Below are 26,612 nucleotides of genomic sequence, written 5' to 3' on the forward strand. Positions count from 1 at the left end.
GAGAAGGAAGTAGGAATTGCAGCATCTGGCGGCCAGCCCCGGTTAGGCATGTAGAAGGGTCGAGTGGCACCAACAGCCACTAGAACTTTGCCCGTGTTGGACAGGAAAAGTGATTTTTCTTTGTGCAGAAAGCTCTCATTGAGCTTGTGAATAGGTTTTCTAAAGTTATGTACATAATTAATAGCTGCATCGTTAGTTAGAGAGGTGTAGTGAGGATTGAAATGAAATGCTGCAAGGAAAGCAGGCAGCACAGTCCCTGGTATTTAACTCAGAAAACGGTGGCTTAAGAAAAACCTTGCTATTTCCTTTTACAGTGGACACTGGGAGCACAGTGTGCTTTGGGAGAAAGAAAGAAGGCTTTGGAGCCCGCAGTTGTGAACCAGCAGCACTGCTTGATAGTTATTCTTCAATTACCCTGGGAGCCTCATCTGCCTCGTCTCTAAAATGGCGGCACCACCACCTTCAAAGAGTTGCCGCGAAGGTTAAGTGACATAGTGCAGTGCCTAGCAGAGTATCTGGTTCATTACCATCATCAGGTAGCTGTAACAACAGTTGGTGTTTATTGAATGCCAGCTGCATGCCCGACACCTGGCTTAATATTCTAAGTAGGTGCTTTTATTGTATCTGTTTTATTATATCTGATGAGGAGCTGGAATCGGACTGATGTGACTCGCCTAAGGTCACATAACTAAAGACACTCATTTTTTCATTGAAGCCGTAATCAGTTTGATGCTTAAGCACATGAATTAACCAGTCTGCCATGTTGACTCGTCCCTTTGTTTTGGGACTTTGTCCAGTGATGCTCAGTGGCTTGGGACTAGCTAGAATTCAGACAGGAAGGCTGACTCAGGGCAGGGATGGGTGAGACAGAAGTTAATGGTGCTGGAGCACTCTGAGAAGTGGGATGACTATGGGCAAGGTGGGGGTTGCGTGTTGAGGAGGCAGGAAGGGATGCTAGAAAATCAATGTGAAGGCAAATGAGAGTAATGGACTGAGGAAACTGAGCAAGTCAGATGATGAGAAGGCAAGAAGAAGCCCCCACCCATCTACCCAAGGGGTCTCTTCCGCAAGCAACTGTGGACCCATGGTCTCCAAAGTCTCCTAAGAGAAAAATGGAAACGCAAGCTTGCGTTGTGATGACTAGATTCTAACGCTCTGGTGCTTGTGGGAATGAAATCACACCAGGAAGAAGAAAACCATGAAAATCCAGCCTCACTCACACTATAGAGACCCTTGTCTAAAAACTTTCATGGTAAAAAAAAAAAAAAAAAAATGCATGGTTGAGGATCTTAAGACCATAGGAAAAAGAGTTAAGAGGACCAATGTCACAGAAAACTCTGCGAACACCCTTATAAAACTTCCACATTCATCAATGTGAAATAAATCTAACCCAACCCAATAAAAAGAATATCAACTTCATCTAATACATCTTAAATTAACAGTAATAACTACTATGCAATTAATTTATGTGGCATGGAAAAATTTTAATATGACCCTTCCTTAGAGCTTCAGAAGAGTATCTGGAAATTCATTATGCTTCCTCACAGACACCATATCATTTTTTTCTATTTGATTATTAGCCCAAATGTCTGATTCCTTTTTGATGAGATGACTCAGACTTCTTGACTCCCATCTTCCTGGTCTCGTTGCAGTGCCAGGGAGTGAGCCGGATGCACAGCATACCCATCAGTATGCTCTTAGAGATTTGTACTCAGCTCTGTCTTCCCAGGAGACATCAGGACATAGGTCTGAGCTTCGGTTGGCTTCCTTCAGTTTTTTTCTGTCCTCCCAAGTCTTTACCAAAAACCTCCATTCCACTTCTCTCTTTTCTGTTCCCAAACCCTAATCTCTCTTTTCCATGATAACAGCTAATAGGAGTGACTCATCTGTTCTGACCAAAGTGCTTATGGATGGATCAAAGTTGGCCCAAACAAAGCTCTGGGCTTTAGTATTTCACGCATAGGATATGCATGTGGTTTAGAAAGGGTCATAACCTGGTGCTTTAAAGTCAGATTCGGAATCTGAGTGTTTTCATATTTTTCCCTGGTAAAAAGTTTCCCTACTTTAGGGATGTCCAGTGAGCTCTCCCTCACATAAAGCTGTAAAGTTCAGTTCTGTCCAGCTGTCTTACTGTGGAGCCTCACAAAGACTAACGTCCCCCCATTAGAACTGTATGTGACATTGATTGACATAATACTGTTAATACCCCCAGAAAATGGAAAGAACATTCACAATGTCATTTGATGCCAGTGGAAACAATGAGAATGGGTGCTTGCCTACAAATTAACTGAAAATATTTCACTGATGACCAATGTAGACAAGAATGTATTAACACAGGCACTGATAGACAACCGGTGAAATTTTAAGTTGGTACCATACTGGGCAGTATGTTCCAAGAGCATTTAATGTTGATTTTATATGTGCAAACAGCTTCTAACTTAAATTTGGATTCTTGTGTGTCTCTCTCTGTTGGGGAGACAGCACTCCGCTGACACAAGGAGAGTGATAATTAAAAAAAAATTTTTTTTAATCTTTATTTTTGAGAGAGAGAGAGAAGAGAGAGAGGGAGGGAGGGAGGGAGAGAAACAGAGTGGAAGCAGGGGAGCAATAGAGAGAGGAGACACAAGATCCGAAGCAGGCTCCACGATCCGAGCTGTCAGCACTGAGCCCAACGTGGGGCCCAAACCCACGCTCCATGAGTTCATGACCCCGAGCCCAAGTCGGATGCTCAACCCACTGAGCCACCCAGGCAGAGTGATATTTTTCATTGGAAATTCAACAATTAGCCCTGAGTATACTTCAGGGTACAAAAGCTGGAGTGGTAGGAATTTGTCCCTGAGAGGAAGTTCTCCTGCTTAAAATCAGGTCTCTGAACCTGTAAATCTGAATGAAGGCCAGCCATGGACTATTGGGTTCACCTGAGCTAAGTGAGTGTTCCCCGGGAGGAGGCCTGTTGACAGCGATGCAGCTAAGGATCCTCTGTAAGACCTTGACCGACTGCTCCCACTTCGTTCCAACAGCAACAGAGAACGGAGGTCCCTTTTTGAGAAGACCCGAGACAATGATGTGCTTCCACGCCAGAATGGGAAGAAATGGTCCAAGAGAGCAAACGTGAAGGGGAGCAGTGGGCTTGACGTCCATTTTGATATCACTGAGGCCCAGGTAAGTGACTTAGGGTGTAGGTGACAGTAGAAGTTGACATGATGGTCCTAAGGTAGTCAACCTTTCAGAACAAAGGTGATTTTAGGAAAACAAATACAACTGAGTTTGGGGCTCTGTTAAGATTGGGAAGGTTATACCTCGTCTTTCTACTTATCTGCACTGTCCTTTTCACAAGGAAGAGTGTAGTCATATCATATTTGAGTAATTTAAAAAACAAACACTTGAAGTACATGTCAACATGCGAAAAGTTAATATAATATAGGCGATGGACATTTTCTTCTTTCTACGCCTCTGGATTTTTCAAATTCTAGAGATAGATGTTCTGTTACTCTTTTCCTATTCTGCTATAGCAATTCTTAACATCGTTTATTGAGTGCTGTGTATGTGTCAAAGACTCTACTTGAGGAGCGCCTGGGTGGCGCAGTCGGTTAAGCGTCCGACTTCAGCCAGGTCACGATCTCGCGGTCCGTGAGTTCGAGCCCCGCGTCGGGCTCTGGGCTGATGGCTCGGAGCCTGGAGCCTGTTTCCGATTCTGTGTCTCCCTCTCTCTCTGCCCCTCCCCCGTTCATGCTCTGTCTCTCTCTGTCCCAAAAATAAATAAAAAACGTTGAAAAAAATTAAAAAAAAAAGACTCTACTTGTACATGCATCATTTCATTTAATTCTAATAACACTCCTGTCAGGTACAGACTGCTTTCATCTATTTGCAGATAAAGAAACTGAGGCTTGGAGGATTTATGTACTTGCCCACAGTCTTTCATTAAAGAATGGCTAAGCTGAGATTCAAGTCTCTATCTGTGACTCCAGAACCTCCAACCATAACCAATATGCTATAGAGCTTCCAGGTCTTGTGAAATGGCAATTGCTCTTTCTGGAGTCTTTGTTGGGAAAACAGAAAGCCAGGTAAAGATTTGTGCCCATATATATGCATTGCAATATTTCTTTATAATAGCTGAAGTTTGGGGAGGGGGTTAAATAAATACATGCTCATGACAGACCCCCTATGCAGCTCTGAAAATGTTTTCAGATTAAGAATATTGACTATCATGCAGGACAAATATTTACCAAGATGTTAATCGTAAGAAAGCAGCGCATAAACGTGCACATAGAGGGGCACCTGGGTAGCTCAGTTGGTTAAGTGTCTGACTCTTGATTTCGAGTCAGGCCATGAGCTCATGGTTATGAGATGGAGACCTGCATTGGCCTCAACATGGAGTGTGGAGCCTACTTGGGATTCTGTCCCCCCGCCCCTTCCCTTCCCCTGCTTGTGTGCGTGCTCTCTCTCTCTCTCTTTCTGTCTTTTTCTCTCTCAAAATAAATAAATAAACTTAAAAATTATAAAAAGGAAAGAAAACAACCTAGTAAGGTTTCCAGCTTTGCCTTGTATAAAGAGAAGGGTTACTTACCTCCTGCTTTACATAGGATTTTGGGATCATTTCTGGTCCATTACTGAGGTGGGGGTCGGGTAGAACAAAAGGAGACAAGAATTGATGTCAGTGAAAGAAGAAACTTCAAGGAGGCGTAAGGTAGAGCCTCTTGGCTGACAGGAGGTATAACCGTCGAATTGGGTGCTGTTGAGAAAAGGGATTTCGGACCCTGGCAGTTTCAAAGAGGAAACTAACACACTATCTTTCTTGGCGAGCTTAGCAAGTCAGAGGCCTGGATTTCACAATCCCTGAGGAATCTGATCCAAGCTTAAAGGCTCAAGCGTGATTACTGGGAAAGCGATTTGCTTTCCTGCCTCCTTCACATCACCTCCGTGGCCAGTCTAGTCTTCAGCACCCTATATCTGTCCCAGATTATTTGGGAGCACAGTAACCGTGCAGAATTTGGCTGCTTGCATTGTACAGAAACAATTTAAGGGAAATTGATCCTTCAATTCCTGGTGAATTGCTTAGATCGCTCATAACATGCCATCTTACCTTTAGGCTATTTACAGAAGCAATGATGAAGCTTACTTTTGTTCTCTAGATTTAAAAAAAAAAAACAGTTAAAAATAGAGTTTCTGGTCCTTTTTTTTTTTTTTAGAAAGGAAATAAGTAGTTTTCCTTCAAGGAAGTCTGAAAGTGTGTAGCAGTTTAATTAGCTACTAAAAACTATTAAAGATTAACAATCGATGTGCTACTTCAGAGATGAAAAAGATGTGGGAAGTTAACTAGGAACACTACACCAAGTATCATCAAGATGGAGGGAAATGCATGTACTTTCAATGCTATGAGTTATAAAAGCAATCTTATCAGCACATATGGTATAGCAGTGAAATATAGAGTATAATTTTTTTTAAAAAGTATAATTTAGCTAAATGTGCTGTGTCGAAATTGTAAAATTCCTGAATGATATGGTTTGAAGAAAACAAACTGACAAGAACCTTGATATATTGAATCGAAGCCACACACTGTATTAATTAAGATGATTTTAAATGCAACAAATATTAATGCCAACTGGCTTTAAAAAAAAAAAAGGAACGTACTGATCTTGCATAACAGATCAAGCGGTAAGGCAGGATTCAGGGTTGGTGGAGTTGAAGGTCGACCATATCATGGTGGGGTTGTGTTTTTTTCCATTCATCTGGACTGCCGTTCGCAACATCAGATTGTTTCTAAGGCTGGTCTGTCTCATGGTTCTGTGTTGGCTGTCAGCTACAGCTGGAGAAGCGAGCTTCCCGGGTAATCTCCATTGAATTGTGGAATGCTAGTCCTTTCCTTCACTTGGACGGACAAAGTCCACACATGTACCCCCTCCTGAATTTCCTGAGCCATAACACCTGCACAGGACATGCCATGTACTTCTTTGTTAACTAATCATAATCTACCCCCAGGCTTATAGGATGGAGCCAGTTAGTTTACTGTGTGTTATGAGGAGAAGGGTGGATAACCAAATAAAATTGTGATTGTGTTGGGAAGGAAAGAAGGGGAAATGGCTGCTTAGTGAGAAAACAATGGTGTTCACCACAATAATCTTGTGGTTCCCATTGTATGTACCCACCTGTCTTCTCACACATACACTTCGGCAAGCTAGACACATACATGAAAAACTCACTCACATGCTCAGTCTCATCCAGCTGAGCTGGATGTCCAGCCCCAGCTCCAAGATCTCCAGACGATGGACAGCATTTCCCCTCAGATCTGAATGATCTAGTGAGAGAGAATCAGAGAGAGATTTGGGGAGGGCTTTGTGGGTTGAGCGTACACAATTTGGGAGTCCTTATTTAAGAAAAATACTAAATTATAAATACAGAATTAGGCATACAGTGCACTATTTACCCAGAATGAGAAAAAAGCATAAGAAATTATGAAATGTAAAAGGTTGCCATATACCCCAAGTATCAAAAAATAGAGCAAAAATAAAAATAATATACTATTGTATAATGAATATGTTTATTAAGTGCCTAACTCAATTATTTTACTACATTTTGTCTCTTTCTTTAATCATCTAGTCATATGACAATGATTTCGTGATTCAGTGATTATAGAGATAATAGAATGCTAATGCCACCTTTATTTTTTCATTTGAAAGTTTAGAAAACTTCTTTCACCTTTGGAACTTTTTTTCTTATTTGTAATATCACAACTGTAACACCCTTCACTTTTTCTTATTCAGGTAGATCTTTCTGCTTTGAGATGAACTGCTGTAGTATATCCTGCTGCTGGACAGAAGTGATAAGAACCTTCTGCCCAGGCAGTGGAATGACTCTTTGGCCAGCCAACTTGACATTCATTGATTCTCCTATCGGAACGATGTTCCTGTTCAATTTCCTCCATAGTCACCCCTGACATGTTTACTGGGAGATGAAATGTGATCCTTTTGGGAAGCACAGCTTTTGTGATCCACTTCCTGATGTAACAAATACCAAGGTCAAGGCTTAGGGGTTAGGCATGTAGGCTATTGTCAGACAACCCGGGGCTTTCTTTGGCAATAGAAGTCCCTTAAAAACTTAGGGGTTTCATCTCTTTGCTTCTAGGAATTTCAGTGGGCACTCAGGTACCCAGAGTTAGGTGTCTTCTCTGCCTCTGTGCCATGTTCACTCTCCTGGCATAAAGTTTAACTTCCTCACCTTGGATTATTTCAAGCGTTGGATCATTTGCAAAAGCAGCAACAATAATCCTCTCCTTGACCCCATACTTCATTCTAGATACAGCTTCCCAGGGAACAGGGAGTACTTACAAGAAGGTGGCAGAAAGAGGCCTGTGACAACAGGCTCATCTTTCCCCTCAGTGTTGTCTGTTTCTCAGTCTTCTGCATCTTCCATGTCTAACTGTAGCTTGGGTGGACAACACAGCCTTTCTGACCTTGAACATCTCCAGATTCTTGGCCCTGCATTCAACTTGGATTTTAGGGAAGAGCACAAAAGGCCTCCTTTTAATAAAGCTGTGTGGTTTTCTCTCTCTGCTTTTGGAGTTCAGTTAAGCCTAAACTTACCTCTTATAAGAACTTGCTGATGGCTAAAAGAAGTGGTTAAAGGCATACCAACAGCCTGCATTTTTCTACCACTTCTCCTAACGAATCAGCCCCCTCTGGCACATCGTCTCTGCCCTAAAGTATAATCAGCTGCATTTCAGTACAGTGTTCCCCAGCTGTACCACTAGAGTAAGTCATTTGCTAAATGGGGGTAACAGACCCTCCTAACTGATAGACACAGAGGACTGGGCCATGCTGGGAGTGACTTTGGTCTGCTATGCAAATCTGTGCTGGCAGAGGACTGGCTGTGACAGGAAGGGCTCTGTGTTACACCCTGAGATGCTCTTGGCCTTTCACTAAGAGTGACAAGATGATCACTGAAATGTTAAGCAACACGTTCTGAGGTGATGGCATCCCAGGTAGGCAGTAAGGGCGAGGGTGGCAAGGGGGCTATTCCTCCTGCAATACTCTTCCTTTTATTATGAAAGAGAAGGTCCCTCAGCAGATGTCCCCTCAGTCTCACTGGCCAGACTGGGGCACATACCCTTGTCCAGCACAATCACCAGTGGAGACGACTGGGATTACCTGGCCAGCTTAAACCACACCCCCCAGGATGTGAAAATGTCACTCTTCTCCAAGTCTTCTGCTGCCCACCTGCTACCAACAAAATACAGCTCTGTTTGCAAGGAAGATGGAGAGGTGGCTGAGGGAAGGGCGTCTGCCACAGAGCTCTAGAGGGGAAGTCCCTGAGGTGTGGAGGAGCAAATGTCAGCTGTCTGTGGAAGCCTTCTGGAGGCACGCTGAGTAAGGATTTATGACCTGCGTCAAATTTCTGATCCACTGCTTGAGAGGCCTTAGCGTGAGGTGAAGACAGCAGAAGAGAAAAACAACTCTGCAAGAAAGGGAAAGGGCAGGGCAAAGGGGTGGGACATTAAGGAATAAAGATGGAAAGGGAAATGGGAAATCGGAGCGCACAGGGAGGCCGGAGCGAGACTTTTTGTGACTGTTGCTTTCATAGGGGAAGGATTATGAAGAGTCTTAGCAATTTCTTCTGGGGAAGAAGAGGGATGTCGGGGCTGAGGAAACCCAAAGGCAGAAAGCCTGTGGGCGGGGTTCAGGCCAGGTTGGGTGGGGGTGTGGGGGGAGAATCTGAACCTTGTACAGTTGGAAGGGACTTCTTTAAGAAAACGTAAAAAAAAAAAAAAATTGAGATGCATAAAATTAGGTTTCAAAGCAAACATTCATTTAGAGTGTAGAAAGAAACCCAACTTAAAGTTGTAACTTAAGTTTGTAACTTACAACTAAAGTTTGTAACTTAAAGTTACAAACTTTTAGAATATGACAGACTTTCAGAAAAACGACATTGTTTTTATTAGCTGGCTGACACGCCCCTTTAATCATCTTTCCTTCAAGTTTTATCCATACACTCAATACCCCTTCACATTAAGGACGACGTGGCGCTGTTTTTTATAACGAGCACAGAAGGATAATTCAGTCACGGAGGAGCACAGCCGGTGAACAAAGAGTATTCTGCATTCTGGTTGGGATGCATGAGGCGTGTGACCTCACCCTCGCATGTCCTCACGGCTGGGTGCGCCGCTTTCAGGCCTGTGTCCCACAAACCTGGGCCTCCCGTTAAACTCACCTCCACGCAGTTCCATTCAGAAAAGGGAAAAACATCGCACAGCCTAGTTATCATTCCATTTGGGCTATACTCCTGACGGGAGAGAACTTCCGTTTTGACAAGGTGTCCCTGAGCGTGAAGTCCTCCGCTTAGGGTTTTACACATCTGACAAAGGCATTTTCCCGGGACCGGCTTCTGGCTCTGGGTTTTCCAACCCGCTTCCCCTCCGCTCTTGCTGTACATGCCGTTCCAGGCCCCCGCAGCCTGCGTCTGTGCCCGTGGTCTGCACCCCTGCCATGCAGTGAGGCCAGGTGAGTCGGCAGGGCACAGCAGGGTGCCTGGATGCCATTCTCACGGCAGATGGCAGGGGATGATGAGGCACAGAGAGGGTGGCCCAGTCCAAAAACGTAGCCCACTAGGCCCAAACTAAATGCGTTCAGAAGTCAGCTTCTCTCCTTAGCCAGATCCAAAAAAAGTTCTCCTACCTTCTCCGACACTGCTCAAAACAGGAGGAGAAGTGACCTAAGGGAAGTTGCCTTGAGAAGAGAGCACAGTCACGGCCGATGGTCATTCCCGTACCTGATTTTTTTTTTTCTAATTTCGCAAAAGCACCTGTCAACGCGAAGACATTGCTAGATCCTTAAGACCCGAATCAGGACCTAAATCGTAAGCCTCCTTTGCTTCAGGTAAAACTACCTTTGTCTGGAGCGAGCAGAGGGTACAGATGGGATGATGGGGATCATGAATAAATAATCTCTTCTTCATGTTCATTTCATGGCCCAGTCCTGCCACTAGCTTCCCGACCCAAGTGCCCCTCTGCGACCAAGGCAAGATGCCAAACCATTGACCTTTGCTGCCGTCTCGGCCTAAACTGTGTTTCTTCCTTGCGCATGTGGGACAAGAGCCAAAACCTGGTTGTCTCCCTGCCCCTGCTCCATCACCTGGCCTGAGAGGAGAGGAGTGTGGTCTAGAGAGAGGAGGGCATATGCTCAGATTTACAAAAGAAATTTGTTGGTCTGGGTCAAGGAGTCAAGCCTCCGCTCTCCATCCAGTGGAACTTGATCTGCACTGTGGGACCCACCGACCCCACTTCTGGGAGTCTCCTCTTTTTCTTGGGATGCAAGAGTCACTCAGAGATATTCTCAGTGAGTTAGAATGATTTAAAGAAGCTATCTTGAGCTGTCATGATTGACACATGAGGTTTTTCTGTAAAGGTCTACGTTCCGCGTTTCTGCTAGAATGCATCTAAGTATAGATACCCCTGGTAGCTATGGCTCCATAAACAGAGTGAATTCTAATTTGAATCCTTGCCCTCCTTTCCTCTTTCAAGGAAAATCATCTGTTATCAAGTTGGTGGTGATTCATGCTCAGCCAGGCACGTCAGATCTGTCAGTTACAGGAACTCATATATTAGGAGTGTTGAAAACGGAAGCTGGAAGACAGAGCTTGCTTCTCAGAGTACTCCAACCTAATTTATATCAGAAAAACATAAAATTCATTTGGGCCAGAATGGACTGAAAAACACCTGACCTGATGGGTAACAAATGCCTCACTGAAGCCTCAGGTCCTCTGTCAGTAGAAACGAGCAAGTGAGGACGGGACTGGACTGTCACACCCTGGCGTCAGCCTGTGGCTCCCCTGGGCCTTGAGAGCTGGTCCTCCCCCCAGTTCCCTGAGTGACTCCCCGAGGCCCAGCTGGGGCACTGCTCTCACACCATCCCCCGAACCCTGCAGCTTCCCCCAGGCTTCTGGTCTTTTGTTTCTCAGACTCAAGCAGGTTGTCTTTTCTTATCACCAAGTTCTGATCGCACAGTTCTCTTGCTCTTTCCTCTCCTCTCCCCAAGGCAGCTTCACTTCCTCCACCCATGTTTCCATCACATCCTGAAAGGGCCAGTTGAGAGATTACCCACATTCCAAGAAGATGAAGTGATGAAATGTCACTCCCCGAGGGAGAACAGACACAAGGGTCCTTGACCGAGGCCTACGGTGAATTCCTTTGGCAACTGTGACCACATCCTGTTGCTTTTCCCTTAAAATTATCAAGATAAGGGGCGCCTGGGTGGCGCAGTCGGTTAAGCGTCCGACTTCAGCCAGGTCATGATCTCGCGGTCCGTGAGTTCGAGCCCCGCGTCGGGCTCTGTGCTGTCAGTTCAGAGCCTGGAGCCTGTTTCCGATTCTGTGTCTCCCTCTCTCTCTGCCCCTCCCCCATTCATTCTCTGTCTCTCTCTGTCCCAAAAATAAATAAACATTGAAAAAAAAAATTAAAAAAAAAATCATCAAGATAAATATTCCTTTAGAGTCCCCAGTGCTCAAATAACGCATCAGCAAATGGAGATCCAGTCAAGTTTGTCCTTACAAATCCACACTCTTTCTATGAAGCCCACATGTGGCTTCTAGATCCAAAACCCCCCCCACCCCCAGCCTCAGCTTTGTGCATCCCACTTAGGAACTCTAGACCTTTCTTCCACCAAATCTTAACACCTCCACTGCATCTTCCCTAAACCTTGATTCTCCTGGTTCTTGTCAGCAGGTACTGATCTCTTGCTTCTGCCTAATAACAGACTTTAATTTAATGGCGCCTTTCATTCACTTTATTGCAGCCCACTTCTGGGGTCCTTAAAATCCAAAGCATGACTCTGGCCAGTAGGTAGATACTCTGAGACTGGTTTTGGCAACGGAGGAGGTATGGGCAAGTGCTGGGTGAGCTGAGCTGAATTGAGTAGTAGGTCTTAATAGTATCTTTCAAGTGAGACTTTGGCCACCCCACCCTTCTGCTGCAGTTGGAAAGAGAACATCTAGAACAAGAAGCAGATGAGGTCTAGACAACACCTCAGGAAGGCAACGAGGCCCTCCCTCTAACTTTTCGAATACGTGGAAGAGAAAGCACACGAAGGTGTACTAAGAACCTAGCACACAAATGCAAGGTATTAATAGGGGAAAGTCTTCGTGGGAGGAAGGGGGATATGGAAACTCCCTATACTATACTCCCTATACTATATGTAAAACTCTTCTAAAGGGGTGCCTGGGTGGCTCAGTCGGTTAAGCTTCTGACTTCGGCTCAGGTCATGATCTCATGGTTCGTGAGTTCAAGCCCCGCGTCGGGCTCTGTGCTGACAGCTCAGAGCCTGGAACCTGCTTTGGTTTCTGGGTATCCTTTCTCTGTCTCTTGCCCACTCGTGCTCTGTCTCTCTCCCTCTCAAAAATAAACATTAAAAAATTAAAAAAAAAAAAAGAACTCATAAAACTGTTGTAAAAAGTAAAAAGTCTGTCAACTTAAAAAAAAAAAAAAAAAGTAGAGCATAGGGATGCCTGGGTGGCTCAGTCGGTTAAAGCATCTGACTTCAGCTCAGGTCACGATCTCACGGTTGTGAGCTCGAGTCCCACATTCTTTGCCATCAGCAGAGCATGCTTCTGACCCTCTGCCTCTCTCTCTGCCCCTACTCCCCTCGTGCTCTCCATCTTTCTCTCTCCCTCTCCCTCTCTCAAATTTAAATAAACATTAAAAAACTGTAAAGCATACAGATCCGGGTGTGTAGATGGTATTTGAGGGAAATAAGGCTAACTAACATGCAGTGTGTTGATGGTTGCTGGTCTGAGATGCCAGAAGCTAATTGGCAGTTAATTCAGAGAAAGTTAAGTAGAGGTGGCCAGGCACGGAGCAGTGTTTTCTGGGAATTTCCACATGAATCGGTGGTGCTGGGAGCTGTGAGTTTCATTGTACACTTTGGATTTGGAAATCGACCCATGTGAGGGAGTCAGCGACTCAAATGGCGTGTGACCCCCTCGGTTCTGTCTATGTGGTCCACCTGCCCCCAAAAGAGAAGTAGATTAAACCCACAAAATGCAGGTCGTGGTGCAGAATATTTCTTAACTTTTCTCCTGAGTCAGTTACAATATAAATAAAATCCGCCTTGGAGGGCTGCCTGGGAGGCTTTTCCTCCTCCTGTTCCCACTCACTGTGAGCTTGAGTCTTTTCTTTTTATCCTACCAGCCTGCTGCCGCTGCCGGTCTTCTCCTCTGACGCCCCATGCAGAGGTCTGCCGCTGCAGGCGCACCTCCTCCCAGCTGGACACTGCAGAGCGGGGGTCTTTCAGCCTGGCGATGCTTTCAGCAGAGCCTCTGTCTCTTTACATTGTCTTAGCACAGACACCTTCTTCCCCAGGGAGGGGGCAGGGGAGGAGACATGAAGATGAAACAAAGCCCTGTCTTGCCACCCTAGAGCTATTCTTACTGTTATTGTTATTGTCATTGTTATTGCTGGCATCTAGAATGGCCTGCTTCTTGACTGCTTTTCTGTTGCTTCTCCAGGCACTGGGTAACACAACAATGAACACATTTCTCCTAGGAAGTAACTAGACGAGCCTCTAGCCAGGACACCAGCTGATCTCTACCACACACACACACACACACACACACACACACACACGGCATCTCCTTCACTCAGTGGGGCAGGGACAGCTTATGCTGCAGGAGGAGAAGGAAGCACCAGCCAGGCATAGCTGTTTTTACAGGAGGCAGAGAAATGCGGAGTTTGACACCCATCGTCTCCGTCTCCGATGACTTCTATTTTGATGACAAATGGGTGGGGAGGAAGGCGGCTCTGACGGGTCTCCGCTGGGAAGAGCCTGGCTGAATGGCCTCTGGTGAAGTTACTAGGAACATCGACGGAACTGACTCAGCAGCTCTGACTGCCCCTGCATCTCTGAGGCCACCTCCTCCTGCTCCTGCCTTTCTGCTCCTTTCCGAGGCTGAAGGTTAGCCCTTCTGACTCAGGGGAGGACTGGCCAGGAGACTGAGGCCAGCCTGCCCTTCCAGCGTCCCATTTAGACACACCAACCTTGCACGTCAAAGGGGGATGAGCAGCTTCACTTTCTGCCGTGAAGGCCAACATAAACATACATCATAAGGCCAGCCCTTAGGAAAAGGGGGGGGGGGGTGGTGCAGAATCAGAGCCCTTTCATCCGGTTCCTCCATATTAGCATTTCAGATACAGAGAGCTGGATGCTTTTGTTCCTAAAAGGTCACAAGAAGAGCACATTGACTCCAATAAGCATTCTTAAACAGTCTCGTGGGTCAGGCCATTCCAGAAAGTCCGGCCTTTGCAAAGCCACACCGCACAATGACCAGAAACGCAGGAGGGGCAAAGAGTTTGCACGGCTCAAAATGCTTTGGCTAGTTACCCAGAGTCCACTGTGCTCCGCCAGCGTGGGTGCTGAGCTGTGGTCTTGCTTCTGGCACATACCTGGCAAGTGACTCCCCTCTCTGGGGCCTCAGTTTCTTCATTCTGCAGAGGGAGAGGCTGGACTGCACGAGAATAAGCACCTCCAGCCCTGGCTTCATTTTGGTATTCCCTGGCAAGCTTTTTATTTTTAACTCAGTGAATGCAGATTTCTGGGCCTGGTGCCAGGCTTGCTAAGTCAGGGTCTCTAGGGCTGTGACCTGGGTGCTTGCCTATATTTAGTGAACTTCCCTAGAGATGCTGGGTACTCATCAAAACCCCCTTTGGGAGCCACTGAACTAAATGACCTTTATAAAGGGCCCTTTCTCATAGAATTATTTTTGAAATACTTAATTGTAGGGGAACCTGGGTGGCTCATTCGGTTAAGCATCCGACTTCAGCTCGGGTCATGATCTGACAGCTCCTGAGTTCAAGCCCTGCTTCGGACTCTGTGCTGACAGCTCCGAGCCTGGAGCCTGCTTCGGATTCTGTGTCTCCCTCTCTCTCTCTGCCCCTCTCTCCCCCTCTCTCTCTCTCTGTCTCTCTCAAAAATAATAAACATTTAAAAAATTAAAAAGTTACTTAATTGTATTCTAACAAAATACAGACATTTTTTAGAAAAATCAGAAAAGTAGAGAGAAGAGACATTTTCAGGGATAATGACTCGACCAGCCACAGAGATCTCTATGCTATCATTTGTCGTCACACATAGATTTCTAGGATTTTTGCTTCTGTTTGCACGACGATGACCACACCATACATATGCGTGTGTATCTCGCTCCTTCACCTAACAGTATCTTCTAACCACTTTCCCGTGTTCTATATGACATTTTCACAAGTAAGTGACACAGTGTGAGGGCACGGTTCCTGGTGTACGTGCCACCCACTTTCATCCGGCACAACTCTTAGCTACGTGAAATGAACCACCCGCTTTGTTGCAGAGGGAGGTGAGAACAAAGGGTGTGCTGTCTGCCCTCCCCTTCCCTGGCCTGCGCGGAACCTCGACAACTCACGTGCTGCCCACGAGATGCCCTACTTCGGCGTTTGTGCCAGTTGAGGACCGGCTCACTGAGGCAGGCGCGGGTGGGTGGAAGGATTGCCTCCCCTCTGTTGCCCTCTGGCTCCTCTCCTGAGAAACGTGAATCACTCCTACTGATGGAGCAGATTAATGGCGAAATTGACGGCTCTGACCTAGCCAACATCTGATCTTTCCCAGTCAGTTTTCATTTGCTGTGGCTTGTTTGGCCATTTTAAGGGCTGCAGCGAGAGTTGATATTAATTGGTGAAATCTCAGGTCTGGGAAGCTTCCTCAGACTAAGTAACAGGCAGAAAGCTCAGGACTAGGCTTTGGGCAGAGAGGGCACTTAGGGTCTGGTGGGTCAGGGCATTATTGCTGATTCTTCCCATAGATGGCACAAGCCAGAGACTCCGGCGAAACCACACTTTTTTCAGGGAGGAATCTGAGACTTGCCTCACAGCAGAGGACTCGTCTAGCATCTTGCAGTGACTGTGGCAGAGCCTGTTGGCTAGGACTGGCTGCCTGCCCGGTTTTAGACTGAAATGCTGATACAGGGTGTCTGTGAGTGCCCTTCTTCAGGATGTTCTAGGGACTCAGGGTGGCCTGTCACTCCCCCTATTCCCCAGCCAGTGGCTTTGCCCCAAGGCCACAGCATTCCAAATGTCATTTCCCTTCTGTTTCCTCCCTCCCTCCCTCTCTTCCCTCTTCCCATCCTTCCCTTCTCCCCTCCTTCCTTCCCTCCCTTCCTTTCTCCCTTCCCTTCCCCCTTCCTTCCTTCCTTCCTTCCTTCCTTCCTTCCTTCCTTCCTTCCTTCCTTCCTTCCTTCCCTTCCTCCTTCCTTCCTCCCATCTCCTTCCCTCCCTCCCTCCCTGCCTCCCACAAAGTTTTCTGAATGTTAAGCAAATGTCACGTACGCTGCTAGAGATTCACAGGGTTCACCTACGGGTTGCAGTGACCGGCCAGCCCACAAGCTGTTTCACCACCAATGTGGTCGATATGTGATGGCTGAGGGAACGCGGGGGTGAACACCAGTTGCAGACGTGCAGAGGAGGGGGGCTTCCTAGAATAGGTGGCCTCTAAATCAAGTCCTGAGGACCAAGTAGGATTGAGCCAGATGAAGCATGAGGAGGAGAAGGAGAGCCTTCCCTCTTGGCGGAAGGAACAGCCTGTGCAAATGGCCTCAGGTGACAAAGCGCATGGCATGCCTGAGGGACTGTAAGCCCAAAGAGTACACTGAGGGTGTGTGTGGGAGTGAGGGTCACAGCAAGATGAGAAGTAGCCAAAATGGAAAGGCTACAGGTTCTAAATGGCCTTAACCAAACCTAGCAATTAACTTGATCCTGAGAGGGGTGGAAGGGGGCACCGTCGGGGCGCACCCTGGATGTGTTTGTGGCCACATAGAAGGGCATGGGATGGCAGACAGAAATAACGTGAGAAACGGTGGCCCGAGCCACGGCTGGGCTGTGGGGAAGGCAAGACGTCACGAAAGATCTCTGGTGGTGCACTTCGTGCCACAGGGCTGCAGGGTTCCAAGCGGGTGCCACTCACTGTGTCCAGATGGCGCCCAGAGTCCCCAGAGCAGAGAGTGGAGCTTCACGGCTCAAGTTGCTAAGCCTTAGCCCTTTGCAGCCACGCCACCAGAGCCTCTGATTCCCAGGAAAAACAAGCTGACCTCGTCATTACAGATGCCTTAGGGCTCCGGGCTGGGCAGAATCTGCCGCCGGTCAGCTCGGCCTCCGAGGTGCTGGTCGCAGACTACGGCCTGGATGAAACATGCACACCTTTGATGAGGGTTAATTGAATTTTTTTATCTCTAAATTCGTTATTAAAGACAAAAAAGGGGAGGGGGAGAGCACTGGTGTTTTATTCTTCCTTGTTATCTAAATAAAACAGAAGTTGGTAAAATCTACTTTTTAGAGGATGTGCCCAATTTTTATTTCACCTAAAAATCCACTGGTGCAGAATGGTTTCGGTACCAAGTCAGACTTGAACATTGTCTTTTACTGTTAGTTATTTGCATTCCTCTGACCCAGAGGCACCATCTTGCCCCATAGGTATGAGTGAAGAACAGGGACTCTTTGGAAAACGCACACGGTCAGTTGACATCTCAGGTGAGGGCTGGAGCCATGGAACCTGTCCTGGGGTGGGGGTGGTGCTCCCCAGACCACTGAAGGAGCTCTGTCAGCAGTAGCGTCTGCTCTAGCAGAGAGAGCACTGGCTCACTGTGTTTGGAGAAGCTGAACGCTGAAAGGGAAGGAAGTCTACTCTGGTTGAGTAATCCTGAAGACCCCATACAGTGTGGACGTAACCAGGAGAAGCCTATCATATTTAGCTGTTCTCATTGGCAGATGTTTCTGTCCTTCTTATACCTAATTAGGCAGGCACCCAGGTGGACATCGAAGGAATAAACCACAGGACGGTTAAGTTTTGTGGGGAAGAATCAGATAATGTCTGGAGGAGAACTTGCCCAGGTGGGACACCACTTTGAAGGTCCCCAGGCAGCAGGGCTGGGAATCAGCACAGGCATAAGACAGCAGCAGCAAGGACTATCTGAGAAGGACAGCCAAAGAGGACAAACTTGGCCTCATCGTGTGTCAGCTGCATCCTGAGAGCCAACAGCATCCTTGTCTCCAGACTTAGAGATTCTAGTATATTAAAACCCAGTGCCATGGGCTTTCTTTGTCAGAGCATCTAATTTATTAAAACTCAAGCACCATGGACAAGTGTTTTTGTTTTATCAAGATAAATAATGGTATAAGCCTTTCTATAAAAGTAATCTAATTGAAGAGCTTGGATTTCAGTCTTTATGAAATTATCACAGCTTGGGTCACCGGCTGATCCCGGGTGATTGCAGCTATTACCACCTTCCAAAAATCACATCACTAGACACTATCAGTCTTTTTTTTTTAATCTGCCTTAATTACTGAGGATGTCATTGAGTCATTTGGTAGGTATCCAGTCCAGCTGGTCTGTATTGTTTGGATACCCCAGGAACAGTGATAAAGTAGCAGCCCAGAGACAGCAGGAGGAAAAGAGACCTGTGGCTCCTGAATGGCTGTTTCACATTTGTTCTTTAATCTTCACCCCCAAGTCTGGGAGGCAGGTTCATTTTTCCCTGTTTTCCATCTAAGGAAAGTGACCTTGCAAAGGGGGTCATGTATCCTGAGGAGGTGGGTGAGCAGAATTCTAAGGTGACTCCCAGTGACCCTTGTTCTTGCGAAAGTCCTTCCCTTTGAGGGTGGGTAGAACCAATGAAGGTAAAGAGTAATTAGGGTGTGTAACGGCGAGAGAATTGTCCCCGTGGCATTAAGGTGATAATCATCTGACTTTGAACTAATCAAAAGGGAAACTATCCAGGTGGACCCGACCAATCACGTGACCCTTTAAAGCTGCACGGAGAGATCAGGGACAAAGGACACAAGGGATTTGATGAACAAGGCCAAATGGACGTGAGGGAGACCCTCCCTTGCTGGTTTTCAAGGTGGAGAAGGCCATCGGGTAGCATTCCCAGCCGGCAGTCAGCAACAGAATGGGACCCCCATTCTACAACCTCAGGGAACCGAAGTCTGCCAACAGTCACAGGTGTTTGAAAGCCCTGAGCCCCAGAAAGGAACTCAACCCAGCTGACACCTTCAAGGCAGGCCTGTGAAACTCTGAGCATAGAACCCAGCTCACATGTGCGGGAGTTTCCAGGAACTGACAAGCAGGTGCTGTTTTAAAGTGCTTCCTTTATGTTAACTGGCTACACGGTGATAGATAACAAATACAGAAGATGAAGCACCAGAATTTAAACTGGAGGCTGCCTGGACTTAGGGCCATGCTTCCCCCACTGCAGGAGCTGCCTGTGCTGGGGAAGAGAAAGTGAGGAGGGCTTACCGGACAACTACATTCTACGAGTATTAGAGAGTCTTTATGTACTAAGCAGTGGGTTTACAAGATGATTCGGACTCAACAGCATCCCGTGGGGACTCAGTGTCTGGTGGGAAAGACCATCAAGAGGCAGGTGGAAACCAGGCGAGAGCCTGTGGCAGAGATGCGGTTGGTATGCTGCTACGGTAGAGAAGCCTCCAAAGGGAAGGAGGCTGAGCTTGGACGTGAAGACTGAGTAGGAGGCCACAGCAGACCAAGTGGGAAGCGCATAGGTGAGAGGTGTCAAAATCCAACTGCACACCGAGTAAGACAAAGCAGAAAGAATGGTTTACTGCAAGGGTTTCGACCTGCAAACCACGAAACTCAAGGCTACGGGAACCAGGAGTTCCTTGTTGCTTACAGACTGAGGGATTTCACGAGGTGAGTGTGGAAGTGTGTGGCTCTTTCAGCTGATTGGTTACCTAGTTGTCTTCTTCCTTGTTTGGGTCAGGGCAGCTGAGTCAGGAGGACGAGGAAGTCCAGGGACGGCGTGAGCAGGCTTGGTGTTTGGGGACTGGCCTGCATCTTCTGCTGACCTCTACGGAGAGTTGTAAAATTCTGCAACTTGGGTAAGGTTGTTTTCATCTTTTTTAATGCATCGGCATTGGCCGAGTCTGATTTGTCCCTGGCATGCGTGACCCATTTTAGTTTGGTCCTACAAAGGGCAACAACGTGGACAAAAGTAGAGACAGAACACACACAGTATATTCGAGTTCTAATAAGCATACTGGGGGGCGATGTGGACTCTCAGTTACAAAGAGCATAGGTGGGAGATGGGGTGCAAATGTGGATTAGACCGGGCAGAGGGGCCTTTCGTGCTGTGACGCAACAGTCAGATCATTTCTCTCGGTGCCAATAAGAATAATTTCTCTTGGGGCGCCTGGGTGGCGCAGTCGGTTAAGCGTCCGACTTCAGCCAGGTCACGATCTCGCGGTCCGTGAGTTCGAGCCCCGCGTCGGGCTCTGGGCTGATGGCTCGGAGCCTGGAGCCTGTTTCCGATTCTGTGTCTCCCTCTCTCTCTGCCCCTTCCCCGTTCATGCTCTGTCTCTCTCTGTCCCAAAAATAAATGTTGAAAAAAAAATTTAAGAATAATTTCTCTGATCTACTGGCCCTGCCAGCCCAGAGATCTCAGAAGAATCAAAAGGCTGCTTCCCTAGACAGCATTCCAGGTTGCCTTAATATGCATTGTGACCTCAAATGGCTGCCATGCCTTTGGTCAATTCTTTTCACTTCATTCAATCAAGGATTCATTCCATAGACATCTCCTGGGCAGCAGCTCTTTCTGGGCGGTGTGTTAGACCCAGGAGCACAGCCAGGAACCACAGGAGACCAGTTCCCTCAGGCGGTTGACTGGGTTTGGAGGCTGTATTGACCCTTCCTGGGGTGGGGGTGGGGGGATGGGGGAGAAGTGACAAAGATTGAAAAACCATCTCCAGAGGGAGGAAAAGGGAGTTTGGCTCCTGGGAAATGAGGAAGATGCCACAGAACATCGAAGACTTCCCTTTTCCAAAACTTTCTGGAATCCCCTATGCTCAGAGAACCTGTTGCTTCTGGCGAATAACTGTCAGGCTTAAACTAGAAAATTTATGCAGGTGACCAGAAGCTTTTGAGAGCTGGTGACTGTGCCAAGCTTAAATTGGATACTCTGGGCTGAACTACCATGAATTCTTTGCCTTAATTGCCTAATGGCCTCTTTTCTTCGTTAAAATTTGGCATAATGACATCATGGGCAACAAAACATGTCAAGAGGCATTTTGGAAAGGTTGTGTATTTTCCTACAGCAGACATCTCTCTCCTAGTTTCAAGGTTAGAGGTTTTCAGTCTATTGTGAAAAGGAGTAGGAGTGGTGGAATCGTTCTGTACGATGACTGCTTTCACGAGTATATCAGCCTGCTCAGGCCCCCATAACAAAATGCCATAGTCGGGGAAGCTTAAACAGCAGGAATTTATGTCTCCCGGTTCTGGAGGCTGGAAGTCCAAGTTCTGATGAGAGCCCTCTCTTGGCTTATAGACGGCCACCTTCTCACTGTGTGCTCACAAGGCAGGGGGGAGAGAGGAGGGGCAGAGAAAGCAAGAGAGAGAAGCAGGAGAGGATCAGCGGGCACACTGCAAGGGAGCAAGTGAGTTCTGGTGTCTCTTACTCTCTTACAAGGACACTAATCCTGTCCTATTGAGGCCCCACCCTGTGACCTTATTTAACCCTAATTATGTCCTTGTAGGCTCTGTCTCCAAATACGGTCACAGTAGTGGTCAGGGCTTCAACATAAGAATTTTGATGGACACCATTCAGTCCATAGCAACGGGTGTATATAGGTCTGTCAGAACTCATCATTTTGTGTACTTTCAGTGAATGCAATTTATGTACATAAACTATACTTCCATGAAGTTGTTTTTAAAAAAATAGAAGAGATGAGAGACAACCAGAGATTGACCCTGTAGATTTAATACAGACTTTACAAAAAGGAAGGAAGGAAGGAAGGAAGGAAGGAAGGAAAAGGGAAGGGGAGGAGGGAAGGAAGGAAGGAAGGAAGGAAGGAAGGAAGTAAGAGAAAGAAAGAAAGAAAGAAAGAAAGAAAGAAAGAAAGAAAGAAAGAAGAGGAAGGAGGGAAGGAAAGAAAAGAGGTTAGTCCTTACCCTAGAGTTGAATAATGAAGTCACTTGTTGTTCAGGTTAGCAGTGGGAGGAGGAACCTCCACCCTTCCACAAATCCAGCACTCCCTTGAGCTTACCCCTGTGTCTGTGACATGGCCCAGAGAATAGGACTGGATGCCACCTCTATGCCTGCTGAGCCCAAGCTGGTTGCTCTTCTTCCCCAGTCTGCTTTGGGCAACGGTAACCACCTGTACTCTTTGGTTGTAAGGGCTCTCACAACCCAAACAAAAGACTGACCCGCCCCTGCTTTTGAGAAATAAGTCCATGATACTACATCCCCTTGAGCATAAGCTATTTCCAAAGGACCCTGGGAGAGCTGTACAGTGAATGAAGGGTCTCAGGTGTCCACTTAGTCAACAGTCTGCCTCCCATTACCCCAGCATGCCCACCAAGGCTGATCCCTTCCCAAGGGGCTTCATGGTTCTGCATTTCCTATGCCATTCTGGACCCCATCATGACATGGGCTCTCTGTCTTAGGCTCAGCAGACTCAGCGTTAATAACGTACTGGTAGACAGTAATGGCTTGCATGACCTAGGGTTGCTTCTGATATTAACACAAGCATTCTAGAGACAGTGTCTGAGTCCCAAGGAGTCTTGATGCTTTTTTTTTTTTTAATGTTTATTTATTTTTGAGACAGAGAGAGACACAGCATGAGCAGGGCAGGGGCAGAGAGAGAGGGAGACACAGAATCGGAAGCAGGCTCCAGGCTCTGAGCTGTTAGCACAGAGCCCGACGCGGGGCTCGAACTCACGAGCCGTGAGATCATGACCTGAGCTGAAGTCGGACGCTTAACCGACTGAGCCACCCAGGCGCCCCTTGATGCTTTTTATATAACCCCCTCTTAACTCTAGCCTGTGTGCCTTACCATGCCAGGGGAATTTTCCTAAAACCCAGAATGGGTCACATCACTTGGTTGATTCTAGTCCTCTGTTACCCATACCCTTATTCATTCAGAAATTATACACCAAATTTCTACTCTTTTGGGCATTGGGCATACAGGAATGAATGAGACATAGTTCCTACCCTCCAGAAAACCACTGTTTGGCAGAAGCAGGTAGAATTTCAGGTAGATAAATGTCACAAAGGGCTCTAAGTGTTTTGATGATAGTGATTATGGGATTTGGCAGAGTCCCAAAGGAAGGAGATGTCACTTTTCCTGGGAAAGAAGAGAATGTCAAGAAAAGGGACCCTGAGCAAGGTTTTGAAATGAGAGAGTCAAGTCATTTCCGGGAGAAGAAGCAACCTTGAGCAAAGACATGAAGCAGTGTAGACATGCTCGCCCCATTCTACTTACAAGGAAGCTCAGTCTTAGAGTTAAAGCTTGCCCATGACCATACTGCTCATATTGCTGGTAAGAGCTTTTATGAGGTTATTCTAGAAGCTGGGAATACAGCAGGAAATGTGTAAGTGCAGGGGTCTCTCCACTACTGAACACTGCAACTGGTCTTTTCAAATTAACAACTCTATCAAGCATTCCTACTATGTAGGGGAAAAGAACTGAGTTATATAATGCCCTCAAAATGTATTTGTTATTTGGAAAGGAGGCTGTATATAGACACAAATCGTTATGTCAGCCTTTCAATTTTGTAATGCTGGCTGGAAAAAGAAAGAGATCATCATTCTTTTATTTGTTTTGTCTTCCTGATGACAAAGTGCAAGCATTATAATGAAACCAGTCTTGCTGACTTAGCACTTGACCAAAATTGTGATTTATAGGTTCTTGTGAACAACATAAAATGAGCTCTGACCCGAAGGCATTTGGGGGCTGTTCTATTTGTACTCAGACTTAGGCCATATTACATGAATTGTCATTCTGAGAAAGGTCAGTCTTTGCAGTTAAGCTATTGGGTCTGCCATGTAGAGTCTGTTGTCCTGTTTCCTGAAGGGGGACCCCTGAAACCATAAATGAGAATCAATACTCCATCTACTTTTATGCCAGGAAGCTTTTCACATAGATGCCTGAACATCTGTCTCTGGCTATTGGAGGAAAAAGCAATCATTAGAGCCAGGTAGATAATGTCACCATCCCCCACATGACACTCATGTGTTAAGCAAAGAGGAATCTCAAGTCCTTACATTTCCCTAGGCCCTCCTGGGCTGGGCCAATGGTATCCAGGACTGGTGGTGTCCTGGACCATAGGACCAAGAACTCGAGCATCTCTTCCCTTGGATGGGAGAGAGGACAGGAGCCCGGGAACAAATTTTGCTCACTGATGTCCCCCAGGTAACCAACAAGACCTCTGGAAACTTTACCTGGCCCTATGAGGGAAAATTTTATGTCCCCATTTCCAAAAATACCTGCATATAAAATGTAGGGACTCAAGAGTAGGTTCTATTAGATTTTTTCAGTGCCAGGCGATCCAGGAATGCTACATACTCATAATACATCACTCTCCATATAAATCCCCTTGAGAAATCATGTACAGGACAAAGATAAAAGACTTACCATAGTGTAGCTTGGCCTTTGACTCTAAAGTCCAGTACAGAGAATGCCAGTAAACCAGACTGGGCCACGGGTAGAACTCTTTTCTCCCACACTGCTTGAGCCCATGCCAACCCTGGGCCAGGGCGGATGTCACTGCTCAATCACAGTATTCTACTGTTGATCTCAGATCTAGCCTCTGACTTTGAGGATAAAGTTTAGAGAAGCAACTCCTAATTGATAAAATTAATACAAAGATTAAGCCTGTTGGCCATTTTTGGCCCAGAGAATGGGTGACCCTCGCTTTGTACTGTCCTTGTCTTGCTGCTCTCGGCTGGACTGTGTCCCCATAGATTTCACACTATGGACAAAGATATCATATACTTGGATTTGGATCCCCGAAGCTCTGCCATGTATCTCCTCTCCTTCCTTCCTCTTTCCTTAACTCCCACCAACCAAGCGATGAGAGAGCATTGCATTCTCTTGGTCTTCCATTTGCATTTTTCCTCACTCTGATTTGAATTCTGCCTTTCTGCTTGGGTTATCTTATGTTTATCCTCTCCCTGACCAGCTCATATTTGCTAATGGTTTTCATAAAAATCAAGTCTTGGAAAGGTTAAACAGAGAGTAATTTAAACCTTCTCTCCCGTTGTTAATAACCCAGATGTACTACTGGATCTCTGACACTGGTGTCTCTTAATTGATAACTGAAAATGCTATCACCCACTGTTGCAGGGATATGTTATGTCCCAATATCTCATGATGTCTCTGAGGCTCTTATTAAATAGCATTCCTCTCAGTGAAGCCTCAAACCTCCTTTCCCCCTTCAGAAAATTTCCCTTTCCTGCTTGACTGTATCTCCCCTTGGATTCCCAGATTGGGTCTTGAATCCCCATTAATTGCCCTTGAAGGAAGTCAAGGGAGGATACCAGTGAATGGGCTCTCAGAAATTGACTAATAGGGGCGCCTGGGTGGTGCAGCCGGTTAAGCGTCCGGCTTCAGCCAGGTCACGATCTCGCAGTCCGTGAGTTCGAGCCCCGCGTCGGGCTCTGGGCTGATGGCTCAGAGCCTGGAGCCTGTTTCCGATTCTGTGTCCCCCTCTCTCTCTGCCCCTCCCCCATTCATGCTCTGTCTCTCTCTGTCCCAAAAATAAATAAACGTTGAGAAATTGACTAATAATTTCTGCTTCCTTTAGAGGATGGAATTCAAATCAATGTTTCTCTCAAACTCCGTTGATTGCCCTCTGAGGGGGTATTAATCTGGTCAGATTTCAGGGACCCGTTTTCCAGCAGGTGACAAGCCTCAAGGGCATACACAAGCCCTAGTGGACAGGCAGATTCTCTCTTTGATTCCCTCCACCGTGTAGTTGGTGGATGTCTTTATTATACAATAATAATAAGATTCAAGACTCGGGTGCTAGGGGAGTAGACAGTGAGGGATAGTCAGACTGCTCTGTGTCATCTTTTGTCTAAAACTACTTAGGCTCAACTAAGTCATTGCAAATGTTCTGGGACAATAGATATCCTGAATATCGCTTATCAGGACTCTTAAATTAACTCTTCACAAGTCTCTAATCCTCCAGCCTGGCCTTCTTCTGATCCATGCTGTATGCTGAAACCAGAGTGATTTTAAGAAATGTACGTCTGCTCGTATTTCTGCTCTTGGAAAGGGAAACACATCCAGAGCTCTGGGAGAGAGAGAAGTGATCTTGCTTTGGGAAGAAAAACCTAGGTACCCACAAACCATGACTTATTGGAGAATTCACATTCTGATAAAGAACCACATGGGGGCACCTGGGGGGCTCAGTCGGTTGAGTGTCCGACTTCAGCTCGGGTCATGGTCTCATGGTTTATGAGTTCAAGCCCTGCGTCGGGCTCTATGCTGACAGCTCAGAGCCTGGAGCCTGCTTTAGATTCTGTGTCTCCCTCTCTCTGTTCCTCCCATGCTCATGCTCTGTCTCTCAATAATAAAACATTTAAAAAAAATTTTTTTAAAGCCACATGTATTTCAACATCCCCAGTAGGGAGGTGGTGGGGAAGGGAGGCTACGATGGTGAGAAGAAAAATAAAAGGAACTAGTGAACAGTTTTTTAAAGTAAAGATTTAAGGGTTTGGCACAATAGATCAATGCTGTTAAGACGCCACATTCTGAATCATTTAGTAAGTGCGTATGTGGTTTCCTCCTAAGCAGAGAATTCCAGGTCCACTTT

Source organism: Herpailurus yagouaroundi, unplaced genomic scaffold (genome assembly GCF_014898765.1).
Source record: "Herpailurus yagouaroundi ecotype Mexico unplaced genomic scaffold, PumYag 192, whole genome shotgun sequence".
NCBI classification, from domain to species: Eukaryota; Metazoa; Chordata; class Mammalia; order Carnivora; family Felidae; genus Herpailurus; species Herpailurus yagouaroundi.